Here is a 16,520-nt window from a genome sequence, read left to right on the forward strand (position 1 = left end):
TGAACACTGTTGTATGGGTAAACCAAAACATTCTATATATCAATTACAACTTTGAAAATTTATGTTGGCCAATTGCAGTCAGAATGAACAAATCATAGAATTAGAAGACTTGAATAGGAAAAATCACTCTTGAAATAAATTAACATAGCCATGGAAAACTCAAAATGACTTTACCAATCGTATTATTTGTCAATAAACATGAGAAGATCTTTACTAAACAGGGTATCTTTTAATTAAAATATACACAAGGGCAAGTCCCAGCCCCAGTGCTTTGTGATAAGTTGGTACATACAAACCAACCAAAACTTATGGAATTAAGTTTTAACATTGTAATGGTTCTAATGCACTATTTTATAAAGATTCTTTGCCAATTTTATGATTTATCATTGAACTGCTAAAATATTTTTTTGTTCTACTAAAATTAGTAGTTGTGTTTATATTTCAATTCTGAAACATGACAAGATTTTTTAGATATACACCTGAGGCATTTTATAAAACATAGTATCTTCAAATTATAAACCAAGTAGGAATTTTATGAAAAAAAATGGTACTATTTCTTCTTTTTTATACTACGTCTTTTAGATATTTCATTCAAAAGAGTAATGAAGTCCTTTAGAAAGAAATGACAAAGTGTGCCACTTTTCACTGCAAATTGCTCACCATAAATTTCTATGCTACAATTTCTTCTCAAAATTATTGTCATTTCTTTTACCTGGAATGGGTTCCACAGACCTTCAGCTATAATCAGTATTCATAATCTCCTGTTGAGAAAAGATCCATTTCTTGAAAATTGGTATCATTATTCCAACATCAAATCATGTAAGTCTCAGAATTACCAACAAGCACATTTTTATCCATATTTACTCTTTCTCCTTTACCACTAAACTACCTCGGCTTTAACCTAGAACAAAACGGGCCCATCACTGAGCAATTGAGCACTGACTAAATTCCTGAAACACAGATGAAATAATTGTTAAAAGGTCTGAGGTTTTAAAAAAGTCAGAAATTTATTTTTTTTAATTTTGCTTATTTTTTAATTTTTTGGGAGGCCATACTTGGTGGTGCTCAGGGTTTATGTCTGACTCTGCTCTCAGATAACACTTTTGGCAGGGCGTGAGGGACAATATTAGTGCTCTTAATTAAACCTGGGTCAATCACTAGCAAGACAAGTACTCTATCTTCTGTGCTATGTCTCTGGCTCCAAAAGTCTAAGATGTTTAAATGTGTAATTTTCTTGTTTACAATTTCCTTTTCTAATCCAATCTAGAGATTTTAATCTGATTTCTACTGATAAGACAATGTCAGGTATGTGAATCATATAGTTGAGAATATATATGGGTCAAGAAGGGAGAAAAACACATTTATTGAGAAGTTTACTAATAATAGGTTGGAGAGATAGCACAGCGGGTAGGGAGTTTACCTTGCACGCAGCTCACCTGGGTTTGATTCCTCCATCCCTCTCAGAGAGCACAGCAAGCTACCAAGAGTATCCTGCCCGCACAGCAGAGCCTGGCAAGCTCCTTCTGGCGTATTCGATATGCCAAAAACAATAACAAGTCTCACAATGGAGATGTTACTGGTGCTCGCTCGAGCAAATCAATGAACAATGGGATGACAATGCTACAGTGCTACAGTTTACTAATAACATGATAGCACATCATGCCATAACCATCCATTATGCAATGTTAGATTAGTGATTGAGCCTCATCATGATTATCTGATGTAAACATTATGCACATTTTATATGAAAAAAATCTCGAATAAATATCTTAATATGGTCAGGTAAATTTTAGCCCCAGTATTATAATCAGGTTTCCTTATTTTTGTTCTCAGTAGGCAAAAAAATCCTTGCATGTTTAGACTGAGTATTTGCTAAATTCTGTGATTGACATACCTTGTATTTTATTTCTGGAAATCACCCATATTCAGGAAAAAAGACATAAGTGGTACAGTGGGAGTGGGTAGGGTGTTTGCCTTAAATGCCCCTGACCGAGTAGCCCATATGGTCCCTGATTTCTTTTTTGAGTGATTATTGAGCACAAAACCTGAGCACTGCTGGGTATGACTCCAAAGAAAAAGAAAAAAAATTTGACAAATTTAAAACAGAGTAAATGCTACAATAAAAATGACTATAAAAAGAAAAAACTTAGCTAAATTATTAGGCCCGTTTGGAAAACAATAGCTTAGCAAATAGAGGTCTATGACCTCAGTTCCTGAGCGATGTTCTCTAAGTCCTAGAATGACCCACATGATTAGAAAATCTTTGATTCTGGTCATGTGGAACATTGACTACAGTCATTCTAACAGTGTCCATGAGGCAGCATTTAAAACATGCGATGTCAGTGACTGTAGAGATACTTCAGGGGGTAAAGGTATTTCAGGGCGTAAGGTACTTGCCTTTTATGTGACTAACCTGTGTTAAATCCCCTGAACACCAAATAGTCCCCAGAGCCCTTGAGGAGTAAAATGTGAGTATAGTCAGAAATAAACCCCGATGCTGTTCACTGAAACCCTAAAGCAATTTCTGGTAACCAAAGGTGGAGTGAGTTTTCTGAGTGAGCCATGAACTGTATTTGCATTTGTTTTAGGAGAAGATAATTATATCTGTCACTTTCTGGAGACAATGACTGGAAATTTATGCTGAAACAATTCCGGACCTCAATTTAGTTATACCTCCCATTTCATCTGCCACATTTTTCCTTCTGGTGTTGTCGGTATGTCTAGAGATGATACTGGGGAGAAGTTGAGGCACAACATATACCTGTTTGTGGAACATGCATGCGTGGATGTGTAAACTCAAGAAGGGGCACAGCACTCAGCGGCGGTGACTCTATCTCTCCCGCCGCCCGCATTTGGTAGTCTCACCCTCCTCCCACCCCGGGGAGGTCGATGGAGATGGTCAGGCGGAGGAAGGGAATGCGGGCCAGGCTGGTTGGTATTAGTCGCAGTTTATTCCGATCCTCTCTCCATCTACACCAGTCTCCCTTCTCTGCCTCTGCTGCCGCTTCTTCCTCTCCCATGCTACTTCATTCTCCTTCTCCATCCCCCTTCATCCTCTTTCTCTGGAGTCTGGATTCTGATCCCTCTTTCTCTTCCTTCTGATCCCCCAGCCCACTCTTACAGTCTAGTTAAATCCTAAAGCATGAAGGGTTGGGGTAATAATTACACACAGGTGTGGTCACAATCAATAGGGGTATAATTCTTAGCCTCAGGGAAAGCTACTCCTAGGACAGATCTTCTCTCAGCAGGACGAACCACCCTAGAGCAGAATCCTGTGGGTGTGTTTCTCCTCTCCTTGTCCAACAAGCATATAAGCATATATAATATAAATCATTTTGTATGGATACAGTAAGAAATATCTTAAATTTATAGAATTGCCCTCCTAGAGCCATCTCGATCTCAGACTACAGTTCTCAGGCCAGATAGTCTTTCCCACCCCTAGCAGGATCCTAGTCTCGTCGTTACCTTTGGATCATGACAGCATTTGTCTATGATCAAACTCTTAACTTCTAGTTAAGAATCGTGGCACTTTGGTCTGGCCCATTTTGATGCCAGGGTAGCTCACCGCTTGCCCTGGGTCCATTCAGTTCCTCGTTGGGACCCTGCTTTTGGGGTGTTAGGAACTAAGGGCAACTGAGGCTTAAGTTGAGAAAGCAGATGCCTGGGAGTGAATAATATTCAAAGCCAATCAAATCCTAAGTTACAAAGCATAATGTTAATGGTCTTCCTGTATCTATACAAAAAGGGCATTGCTTTAAAGTAAACTGTTCATAAGGCATAAGGAGAGGAGAAAGGCAATATTTCACTCATACATATAAAATCATAGATTTCTGGGAATCTGACCTTACAAATAAACAGAGTCTGATTAGGGGAAAAGCTGATTAACTGGGTGGGGAGGAGAGCATAGGAAAGACTGTTTACAGATAAACACAATGGAATGGAAATGCCTCAGGAGCACTGTAATGGGTGTAACCAGATAAACCTTAGCTCCCTGTACTCCAACAGTTGGATGTGGTGCTTATGGTGGTGATATATCTGGTTGAAGTACTTGCACACTTAGTAACAGTGATTACTTGCTTGGCCATTGTGCATATTTGGTGTCCTGCTTGTTTTAGAATACTCACTTGCGTTCTTCTTGCACTGCTGACCAGAAATAACAGTAGTACTTACATCTGTGTGTGTCAGGGATCACACACCCTAATTGACTATGGTTCTCACACATCTCTAATTATGGTGTTTGTTGGAAGTCACATTGTTTCATTGTAGTGCTATGACATACCTGAGTTTTGTGTTCAGATATCATCTACTCTGTTATCACATCCCTGGGCTAACAGACAGCAGGGATGCAGGGACTGCATTTGGCACATGTCTAGAGATAAAATCTATGGTTCCATGCTAAGAGGGCAGACCAGTTTATGTGATCATAAAATAATCTGAATATTTAGGCATCTGGTCTTCAGGGAAATGGTCTTGTGACAACCTAGACTTGCAGCTGGCAACTTAAATAAAGACAATCCTGTGGGTACTATTTCATTTGATTGCACAGAGAGTGGACTTAAATTTTTACAATGTTTCAAAGTTTTCACTTTTTATTTCACTGAAGATGAGACTCATTATGGCCTTTTGTGAACTTCGATCTTGAGAGAAACATTTAAGTTTTAAGGTCAGTGGTGGCAGCTCTACTATGATTAGAGTACACTGCATTTTGTTCTTTAAATAACAACACTGGGAAAATGAATGAAAATGCAATAAGTGAAATATTTTTAGCAACTTTTTAGCAATTTACTCAATTCTAAATAAATGCACATTTACTTAGACTTTCTGTTTATAATAGTAACCAAGTGTCAGTAGATGTGATGAACACTTCCTGGTTGGCATGTTAGGAGCATATGTCATTAAAAGTTCAAAAAATATTTAAGCTCAGTTAAATTATTGTAAATGGTTTAAATTCTTGAGTGTAGTTCACAAATGAAGATATTCATATAATTTTATGATCACATATAGCTTCTATTTCTGATACTTTTTTTGTAATTTAATTTTGTTTTAGGCATTGTGGTCCACGAAATTGTTATTAGCAGCAGTTCATCCACAAAACGTTCCAGTGCCTCACCATCTTCTGAGTTTCTTTCCCCCTTCCCACTTCTAGCGAGCTTTCCTTAGGACATACCATTACCTGGGGTGTCTCCTCTACCCACCCTCCTACCCCCAGTTAGTTTCCCTTCAGAGACCAGTTCTCAGTGTCTGTCACCTTTGATAATTTGCTATCCCTTCCTCTGTTTCTCTATACCCTGCAGACAAGAGAGATCATGCTTGGTACTGTTTTTGTTTTTGGACCATACCCTGTAGTGCTCAGGGCTTGTTCCTTATTCCACTAGCACACTTTTTTCTAGCATAGTTTGAAGTTGAGGAGATGGAAGCCTACCATCTTCTTTTTCCTAAAAATTCTTTGACTATTTGGGTGTGTGAGGGTTATTATTTCATGTAAATTTTTAACAGTGTTTGATCTATTTCTTAAGAAAATATCATGAAAATTTTTATAGGAAGAGCATTAAGTCTATGTGATACTTTGGGAAACATTATTATTTTTTATAATATTAATCTTTTCAATCTATAAGCAGGGGATGTTTCCATTTTCTTATGTCACAATCACACAAATCACAAATCATCCTGTTAATCGTCGATTGCCTCGAGCAGGCCCCAATAACGTCTCCTTCATCCTAGCCCTGAGATTATATTCAAGGCTCTTTAGGAGAATGAGACCCATCATTGTTACTGGTATTTGGCATATTGGGTACACCACGGGGAGTTTGCCAGACTCTGCCGTGTGGGCAGGCTACATTCGGTAGTATTCTTATGTAGTCTTATTTATTTTAGTATTGTTTTTATTTTATTTTTTAAATAAGATTTTATCATTTTGTTAAGCTGATTCCCAGGTGCTTTTGTTTTCTGAGGCACAATTGTGAACGATATTTTTAAAAAAAGTCATCTTCTTCTATAGCATTATTAAAATATAGGAAGGCAATAGATTTTATACATTGATTTTGTAATCTAACTTTACAAACCTGGTGGTTTTGTTGTTGTTGTTGTTGTTGAGTCTTTATGATTTTCTAAAATAGGATCATATCATCTGCTTGTAGCAAGAGTTTAACTTCTCTTACCATTTGAATTCCCTTCATACCACTCTTTTTCCTAATTTCTATGGCAAGGACTTTTAATCCCACATAAAATAATAGTGGTGAAAGGATAACCTAGTGTTGTGTCTGATCTTAGAGGGAAAGCTTTTAGTTTTTTAACATTAATTATGATATCTACTCTGGGATTGTGTCTTATGGCTTTAATATGTTGAGGAAAGGTGCCTCAACTTTGGTTTTATTGAGTGATTTATCATGAAAGGGATCCTTTCCAATGCTTTCTTTGCATCGATTGATGCCATTGTATGATTTCCACTTTTCTTTATAATGCTACGGATTTACCTTGATTGATTTACATAGATATTTAGCCATCCTTCTTTTCTTTTTTATTTTTTTAAATTTTTTATTCTTGGTTTTAATGATTTTTGAATTGTGTTTTTTCTTCAATTTCATTAATTTCTCTTTCAAGTTTTATTATTTTGTTTCTTATTCTTGCTTTGGGTTCCTTTTGTTGGCTCTTTTGTTGGCCTTTAACTGAAAGTTAGTTAAAATGTGTAGTTAGGTTATTTATGTGGGTCCTTTTTTTGCTTCCTGAAGAACACTTGCATGGTTATAAACTTTTCTCTTAACCTTGATCTTTATTATCCACTGATTTTTGAACAGTGAATTATTTCATTTCCAAGTAATTGATTATTTTTTCTTACCTGTGATTAATTTCTATTTTAAGAGCATCCCGTTTTGAGAGGATTGTTGATACAATTTGTATATCCTTGATATTTTCCAAATTTAATTTTATGAAAACACCATGTTTTACAAAGTTATTCATGTTTGAGTTTAGCTTCTTAATTTTACGAGTCATCATGTGTTCTACTTGAAGAATGTCCTATGTGTACTGGAGAAGAATGTTTACTCGATGTTGTGATACTACTCAACATAGTTAGTAAAGGTAAAGGTAAAGGCCCGCCCGTTGATCGTCGATTTGCTCGAGCGGGCCCAGTAACGTCTCCATTGGAGACTTTGTTGTTACTGTGTCTGGCATATTGAATACTCTCGGTAGCTTGCCGGGCTCTCCGAGAGGGGCGGAGGAATCGAACTCGGGTGGGCCATGTTGGCCGCTTGTAAGGCGAATGCCCTACCCGCTGTGCTATCGCTCCAGCCACACATAGTTATGTATCCAACCCTTGGCCATAAAAAACATTCATTTAAAGGACATCGGGGACAGCATTATTCATTGCAGAACTTATAATAATAGCGAAGATATTTAATCAACTTTGGTATCCAGGAACAGAAGACTGGATAATGAAGGTGTGGTGCATATGCACAATGGAATATAACTCTGCTATAAGGAACTATGGCATTAAGCAATTTACAGTAACTTGGAAGGAACTAGAGAACATTATATTAAAAAATATAAGTAAGAATAAAAATAAATGCTATATGGTCACTAATCTGTAGTGTATATAATAACAGGACAAGGAAATGCAAACTATCATTTGGGATACCTTTATTATAGCATTTGGAAGCAAAGAAATTTATAGGGCAAGTAAGAAGTGGTAGACAGAAGGTAACAGGCAGGAAACTGAAATATCTGTATCATAGCTCTGTGAATATAACAATATATCTAAATCACAGAACGAACAGCACTGAAAGCAGAAGATTCAAAATACAACCAAACTTAAAATGTGTCTGTCAAGGATACAGGCTGGGGTATGGGAGACAAATTGGAGGCATTGGTGGAGGGAGGTTGACAATACTGATGTTGATAATGGAAAATTGAATGCCTGATTCTCAACTATCAATAGGTTAAAATGTCAATAAAAATTGTTTTCAACCTAACTTATTATCAAATGAATACAAATGAAAAATGTGATGTGATCCCAAACATGAGAGATAGCTAAATAATGTAAATAAATAATGTAGTGGGGTTTCAGTGAAAAGGGAACTCTCAATTCACTGGTGATAATAATGTTTTCTTGTTCATCCCTTGAGCCTGCCATGAGTGTTCCCTGAGCACAGATTCATAAGTAAGTCTTGAGTATCACTAGGTGTGCCCCCCACCTCAAATTAAATAGAATGCTGCTGGTTCAATATCTCTAGAGAAATACCACGGATATCTCTAAAAAATATAAGAATTGAACTTCCATATAAATGAGCAATTCTACTACTTAGTATCTCTCCTCAAAAACAGAAACACTAATTGGAAAAGTTAACTGTGTACCAATTTTCCTTACGGTGCTTAGTCAAGATATAGAAACAACCCAAATACACTAATGTGTGTAAAATTAAGGAATAGAATAATATCTAACTATGATTAACCCTTGGTCTTGGATTGCAAAACTTACTAAAACTGAAGGGATGGATAAGAGTGAATAAAATCAGACCAGATGTCCCATTAGGACAGTTGTTGAGGGTTACGAAGACTTTAGTGATGGTGGTGTGGCAGAAATTTTGCACATCAGTGCTTCAATATTTAATAGTATGGTAATCATATTACCTACAATATAACAAAACATCTAAAATGTCTCAATAAAATTGATAAGAGAGAGGGAGAGGTATTGAGCATTCCTCGCATGCAACTGACTCTGTTTTGTGTTTTGATTGCTGGCACCACAATTTCATGCTCCACTGAACAACACCAGAAATGAGCCCTGAACATGAGTAAACCTCTAAAAACTGAAACAGCAAAGTGAAATATGTGAAAACCAGTTAATTTAATCTTAGAATCTTTACAAACTTAATATTTTTTACAAAGCTAAAGAAAACTTAACTTAGTATTCATATAAATCTTCTGCTAGTTTGGGCAAAAATCATTGTAGTGCTTAATTGATCTGGATATACTACATGTTGAGAAGTAATGACAATTTTTTATAGATAAAATTTTGGCAACCCGGCACCAGTCTGGATTTATGGTTGATGATGAACAACGGGATGACAGTGCTACAGTGCTACTGTCAATGATACAATACTGCTGAGACACAATATATAGTACACAACCAGAAATTGAAACGGCCTTTGATTTTTAATTTTGTCACTCCTCATTATTCGAATGGATCATTTTTATTGCTGGATAAAACCTTCTGCATTAAACCAGTAGGAGTTAGGGATGTATCACAGGGCTTTAGGTTTCATGCCTTGCATGCTTGCTACCTTGTAGGATAACACTGTTCTGTCCTTCCTGCATAACCTCAGGAATAGTTGATAGTTTATTGGACTGAGGAAAAGAGAAAAACACCTTAAGAGGTATCTTGCCCTTGAGCAGTCAGGAAGGGCTTTCTTATGTTGATTTGGCTACCTGACTGGGTGGAGTGTCAGCCCAGACTAGAAGGGAGCTGGAGAAGGAGAGAGCAGGGCTGAAAGATGGACTACTGGGAGACTAGCAAGGAGAACTTGTGCTTGAGAGAACCTAGGCCCTCCATAACATAAGTTCTTCTATGGGATAAACTTCCTTGTAATAAACTGCCACTAAGATCAACCGGCCTGGCCCTCGTCTCTTCCTTCATCTGCCCTTGGCCAACAGCACTCCCGATGCAGGCCACACACAGCGGCTCTAGGGCACCAAACGCGGACGGGGAGATAGAGCCATCTAGAAAGCCCGCGAACAGCGTGCGTAGTTTTTTACACTACCTAAATTTGATCTTGGTGTCACATGGCCACCTTTCCTGAGCACCCCTAGGTATGGATCTAATGGTTGTAGACACTGCCCTGCCCAAGCTAACAACACTGCAGCCCCAAATTCTCACACTGAATCATTAGCCCACAAGCCAGACTTAAGAATCAGAGTCCTGAGACCTGTTTAAACAATCCCCATCTCAAAATAATCCTCTTAAATAAATCAATCCAAATTTCTCTAGAAGAGGTATATATTTTACTGAACCTGCATAAAACCACCTAGTACAGCTCTCTTTTTGTTCTTACATGCCTACATGTAAAAGCAAAAAGTTATAGTTCACAGATGTCATAAAATAGATGATTATTTTTAATTTTAGGAAAATTTTAAACCATAATTATCAATTCCCATAAACTTTCAAATTTTGAATCTCCAGGTGCTAGGTTCTACCCCACTATGACGTTGGGAGACATTTAGTTTGTTTGTAACAGGAACAAACTGAATTTTCATTATTTATCAAAGTTATTGGGACTCCGCTCCAGGCTGTTCCCACTCAGGGAGCCCCAGAGGAGGGCAGGCAGAAGCCCTCCCTGCCCCAAGGGACCCAGCCCAGGCAACCAACCTCCACTGCCCAACTGCAGCCATGCTCCAGGCCACTTTCGACTGCGTGGCAGGCCACTTTCCGACTGTGTGGCCATGACACATCATGGAATACTTCCTGCCCATTGTTCAGAATTGCCACGCCAGCTGTGATGGAGTTCAGATAGTAGGCAACAGATTATATATATATATATATATATATATATATATATATATATATATGCCCAGCAAGCTACTGAGAGTATCCCGTCCTCATGGGCATAGCCTGACAAGCTATTCATGTCGTATTCGATATGCCAAAACCAGTAACTATAACGGATCTCATTACCCTGACCCTGAAAAAAACCTCCAATTTTTGGGAAAGACAAGTAAGGAGAGGCTGCTAAAATCTCAGGGCTGGGACCAATAGAGATGTTACTGGCACCTGCTCGAGTAAATTGACAAAAAGCAGGATGACAGTGACAGTGACAGAGATCAAAGTTATTATTTATATTTGCTGAATCCTGAAGTTTATTATTTATTTATTTACTCATTTATTTTCAGTTTGGGGCACACACCCAGCATTGATCAAGGACCCTGGCTCAGTGCTCAAGAATTACCCTGGAGTGCTCACGGGACTATCTGGGATGTCAGGTAGAGATTGAACGCTGGATGGCACATGCAAGGCAATAACCTACCTGCTGTCCTATGGGTCCAACCACATGAAGTTTCACTTTTTAAACAATACATCAAGGGAAACCTTGATTTTGAAATGAAAGGAACTGTCTTATTCTGTATGATATGTGATAGAACAATATATCATGAAGTACAGATGCTTTATACAGCCAAATTTTGTGGGGCCACACCTGCCTACACTCAGATATTTCTCCAGCTTTATGCTTCTGGATCATGCCTGGTTTTGCCTCTGGGAAATATGCAAATCTGGCAATCAACCTGACTATGCTGAGTCCAAGGAACACACCTTTTTCCACTATGCCATCTCTCTAGTCTGATGAACACATTTTAAAATATTATTTAATTTAGCCAGGGTCTTATGATTATAGTAGTGTAAGACACGTAGTTTATATATAAGCATATTCTATGCCTCTACCACTACAGTGACCAAGAACACTGACACTTGCCTCTGTTATCTCCTCTGTGTTCTCTCTCTCTCTCTCTCTCTCTCTCTCTCTCTCTCACACACACACACACACATGAACACACATGCACACACATGCACACATACTTTCATATTGAACCATCATGAGAGACAAAGTAGATCGTGATTGGATTTCAGTCATACAATATTCCAACACTGTTCTCCAATGTACATTCCCATCAACAATGTCCCCCGTTTCCCTCTTGAATTCCCCACCCCCAGCTTGGCTCTATGACAGACACCTTTCTTCTTTCTCTCTCTGTCTCTCTGTCTCTGTCCCTGTGTCTCTCTCATACACACTCACACACACACACACACGTACATCAAGTTTTCCTATCAACATATGTTGAAAAGACTAACAGACTAACTTTTCTCCACTTCTTTTAACCAGCTCCTTTTTTATAAACCAGATCTAAATAGATACGGCAGCTTGTCTCGGGTTCTCATTTGTAACACTTGGTCAGCATATTCTTAGCATTTGGTTTTAATAATCATAGCTTTTTAATATAGTTTTGAGTCATGTAACATCCTACAATTATTATTATTATTATTATTATTATTATTTTGGCTTTGGCTAACACCTGGTGGAACTTAAGGCTTACTATTAGCTCTGCACTCAGAGATCACTCCTGGGACCATAATGGATGTTGATGATTGAATCTGGGTTGGACAATTGCAAGACAATCACCCTACCCAGTGTACTATTTTCGTGGTCTCCACAAATTTTTATGTCTCATTTCTCAGTATAATTTTTCCTATTTGGTAATTTTAGGATTCCATGAAAATTTTATTAGTGACTATTCTAAGTCATTTAGTAATGTCATCTCAATTTTAATAGGGATTGCATTGAATCTATATAGTTATATAGGAAAGATGATAATTTTGACAATGTAGATCCTTCTTATTGATGAACAATGAGTATTTTCATAATTCCTGAAGTTTAATCACCATCCCAGCAGTGACCGGGTTCCCTGATGCGTTCAGGACTGTTCTAGATTACCCCAGCGGATGGATGAAGAAACGAGTCCACAGACTGGTAACCAGTGGTGACTATTCAAACCAATCAGGGTTATTATAGAGAAATCCTGTAAGGTTGGGGGAAAGCAATTACACATAGGTGTGCTTGAACATTAACATACATATGAACAGATGTAAAGTGCCTCCTTCAGGGGGAATTCTTCTAGGAGCTATTCCATCTAGGGACTCCAGAACTTTACATTCCTTCTAAGGAGATCTGTCCAGAAGCCTATTGCTTTCTCCTTTCCTTTACTGGTAATCCATTTGAACACTGTCACTGTCATTGTCCTCCCGTTGTTCATCGATTTGCTCGAGCAGGCCCAGTAACATTTTGAGACTTGTTGTTACTGTGTTTGGCATATTGAATACATCACAGGTAGCTTGCCAGGCTTTGCAATGTGGGCAAGATACTCTCGGTAGCTTGCTGGGCTCTTGGAAAGGGGCGGAGAAATCGAACTTGGGTCAGCCATGTTGGCTGCGTGCAAGACGAACGTCCTACCTGCTGTGCTATTGCTCCAGCCCATCCATTTAAACAATCATATTAAATTTACTTCTTAATAATATTTCTAGTCATATTGTATGAAAACAGAAAGAGGTACAGACTCTTATCTATACCTTATATTAAGTGTTAAATGGTGTCTCTGGACTTACATAAAGGGTGACTTTCCCTGGGGACATCTTACTGTATTTACCAGACTATGGTCCTCAGGCCAAATTAGCTTTTTACCCAAATAGAGTCCTTTTCAGTTACTTCTTTTTGGGTCATGACAGAGGTTGTTCATGACCTTCTTCTTAAACTATTGTACTTATCATGGCCCTGAGTCTGTCCCATGTCAAAGTCGGGGTAGTTTACTACTCTCATGGGTCCATCCAATGCCCTCAGTGGGAAGTATCTTTTGGGGTGCAAGAAACTAAGGTCAATCTAAGGGAAACCAAAACTTAAGTCAAGTAAATATGAAAGATGCCCTAGAGTTAATATTTTTCAGAATTAACTAACTCCCATATTACAAAAGCATAACAATAACTGTCTTTTTATGTCTATAAAAAAGGGCATGCTCTAAAACAAAAATATGCAAAGGGCATAAAGGAAAGAGTAAAGCAAATATTTTACTTCATATACAAAATCCATCAGAAAGTTTGACTTTACAAGTTACCATATCTGATTTGAAGATATTTGTAACTGACAGATAGGGTAAGAAGAACACAAAGAAGAAGTTAAATAAAAACACAGAGGGTTAGTACTGCCCTGGTGGGATAGCCTGTGTCTCCAGGAGAACTCAATGAACATAAACTCTCTGCTGGAGGATAAAGAACAACCCAATGTTAAGTGCAGGCAGGATGCTTGGAACTATGATCCAACGAATGGCCACATCTTTTCCTCTTGATATGACTTATAGCATTCCTAGTTTTCTTTCACATATTTTGTTAAATTAATTCTTAAGTGGTAGGGCGTTTGCCTTGCACGCAGCCAGCATGGCCGATTCGAGTTTGATTCCTCTGCCCCTATAGGAGAGCCCGGCAAGCTACTGAGAGTATCTCGCCCGCATGGCAGAGCCCGGCAAGCTACCCATGACATACTCGATATGCCAAACACAGTAACAACAAGTCTCATGATGGAGACGTTACTGGGCCCGCTTGAGCAAATCGATGAACAACGAGAGGACCATGATGAGTGATGAATTCTTAAGTACTTGATATTTTTGGATATTATTTTCTAAGGCTTAATCTATATTTTGATTTTGTGTGAGTATAAGTTATCATTATTCATGGTGAGGGTGTCATATAATAGTTTAAGTATTCTAGCATCAAGTTGTTAGTAATGGATTATAATTGACCTTTTATTCACTTTTACACTTTTATAAGAAACCAGGGGCATAGATTTATTTATGCCATGAGTTATGTTCCACTGATTTCTCATTTTCTGTACTATCATCAATATAAATTTTATTACTATATTTCTATATGAAGTCTGAAATTGGATAATATCAATTCTATAATTTATGATTTTCCAGTAGTTTTGGCTGTTATGGTTCCTTTTGTTTTTACATACATGTTTTTTTATCAGCTTATTACAATCGGTAAAAAGCCTGATTTTATTTAAATTACATTGAACCTTTATGAGAGCTTAGTGTAACAAATTGTTTAGCTTTCACAAATAATATATAGCACTGTAGCACTGTCATCCCATTGTTCATCAATTTGCGAGAACGGGCACCAGTAATGTTTCCATTGTGAGACTTGTTACTGTTTTTGGCATATCGAATATGCCACAGGGAGCTTGCCAGGCTCTGCTGTGCAGGCGGGATACTCTCGGTAGCTTGCTGGGCTCTCGGGGAGGGACAGAGGAGTCCAACCTGGGTCAGCCACATGTAAGGCAAACACCTTACTCGCTATACTATTGCTCCAGCCCAAATAATATATAGATCTCCACTTATTTATTACTTTAAAATTCTTTTTTTTAATTTTCAAATTTTAGTGTATAGACTATAACACTGTAGCACTGTCTTCCTGTTGTTCATCAATTTGCTCGAGTGGGCACCAGTAACGTCTCCATTGTAAGACTTGTTACTGTTTTTGGCATATCGAATATGCCAATGGGAGCTTGCCAGGCACACTTCTCATAATCTTTTTTGGTGGGCAAGTGGTCATGGTTGCCATGTGTTGCTCAGGTCTTACTTCTGATTCTGGGCTCTAGTATTATTCCTGGCCGTGCTTAGGAACAATTTGTAGTTTTGAGGATGAAACTGGGTCAGTTTGTGAAAGGCACGCACCTTAACCCATTTATTATCTCTCCATTCAGTGTGCTCTTTTCGTCCCTCCCTCCTCCCTTCTTCCCTTTCTCCCCCTCCCTCCCTCCATCCATCCCTCCTTCCTCTTTCTTTCTTCTTTATTCTTTTTTCTTTCTCTGTTCTTTTCCATTTTTTAAATTTCCATCATTTGCTTTTATTCATTACTTTAATCATTATTTTTATCAAGTCAACATGATTTACAAAATGTTTCATAATAAACTTTCAGGCATACAATGTTCCAACACCAGTGACACCATCAGAGTCAACTTCCATCCAACAATTTCCCCAGGTTCCCTCCAACCTCTTTTACAAGCATATTCTGAACATTGGATGTTGTAGTTTGTACTTATAACTGGATGCACATGGAAAGTATCATGCTGAGTGAAATGAATCCGAAGTAAAGGAACAGATATAAAATTTTTGTACTCATTTTTTATGTAAAAATAGTATAAAAGTAATACACAAGGAAAATATTGATGAGGTCCTGGAGGGCTGGTTCATTGTTGGAAGCCTGCCACAAGTTGAGTGGGGAAGTCAGTTATGAGAGAAGGGGTCACTATGAAAGTAAAATTTGAAAAGGATCATTATGGAAACTGAGTGCTGGAAAAATATATATATATGTTAACCTTTCAGTACCTGTATTGCAATATACAATGCTCAGAAGGAGAGGGGTGAGAGAGAAGGAGAGAGAAAGAAACATAAAGAAAAAGAGGGAGAAGAATAAAAGTTCCTGCTATAGAGCTAGATGGGGGGACGGTGGTGGGAGTGAACATTGGTGATGGGAAATATACACTGGTGAGGGACCGTGTTGGAACATTGTATGACTTAAAACCAATCATGAACAATTTTGGAACTGTGTTTTTCATGATTATTTAATAACAAAAATTAATTAATTATAAAACAAATAAATAAAATATTTTACCAGGCAATGGTAGAATAATCAATGTGATGTGTGGTCTTTCAAGTTGTCATTTCAACAAAATGAAATCTTGATAATTTCTCCTAACTTCAAATTTACTGGAATGAAATTCTCCACAAGATGTCTCTCATTTAAAAAAGTTATCCCACCAATATCTTATTTCACTGATTTCTTGCATATTAAAAGTTATTCACAGTAATATTTATTTTGTTAGTTTCCCCAGTAATGATCCTATAAACAATAAAGTTTTAACTGTAGTCACTTGGTTTTTAGGTTCATCAACTGTATTGAAGACATTTTTCAGATTTGACTCATCTCC

This window comes from Sorex fumeus, unplaced genomic scaffold (genome assembly GCF_029834395.1).
Source record: "Sorex fumeus unplaced genomic scaffold, SorFum_2.1 ptg000128l, whole genome shotgun sequence".
In the NCBI taxonomy this organism is placed as follows: Eukaryota; Metazoa; Chordata; class Mammalia; order Eulipotyphla; family Soricidae; genus Sorex; species Sorex fumeus.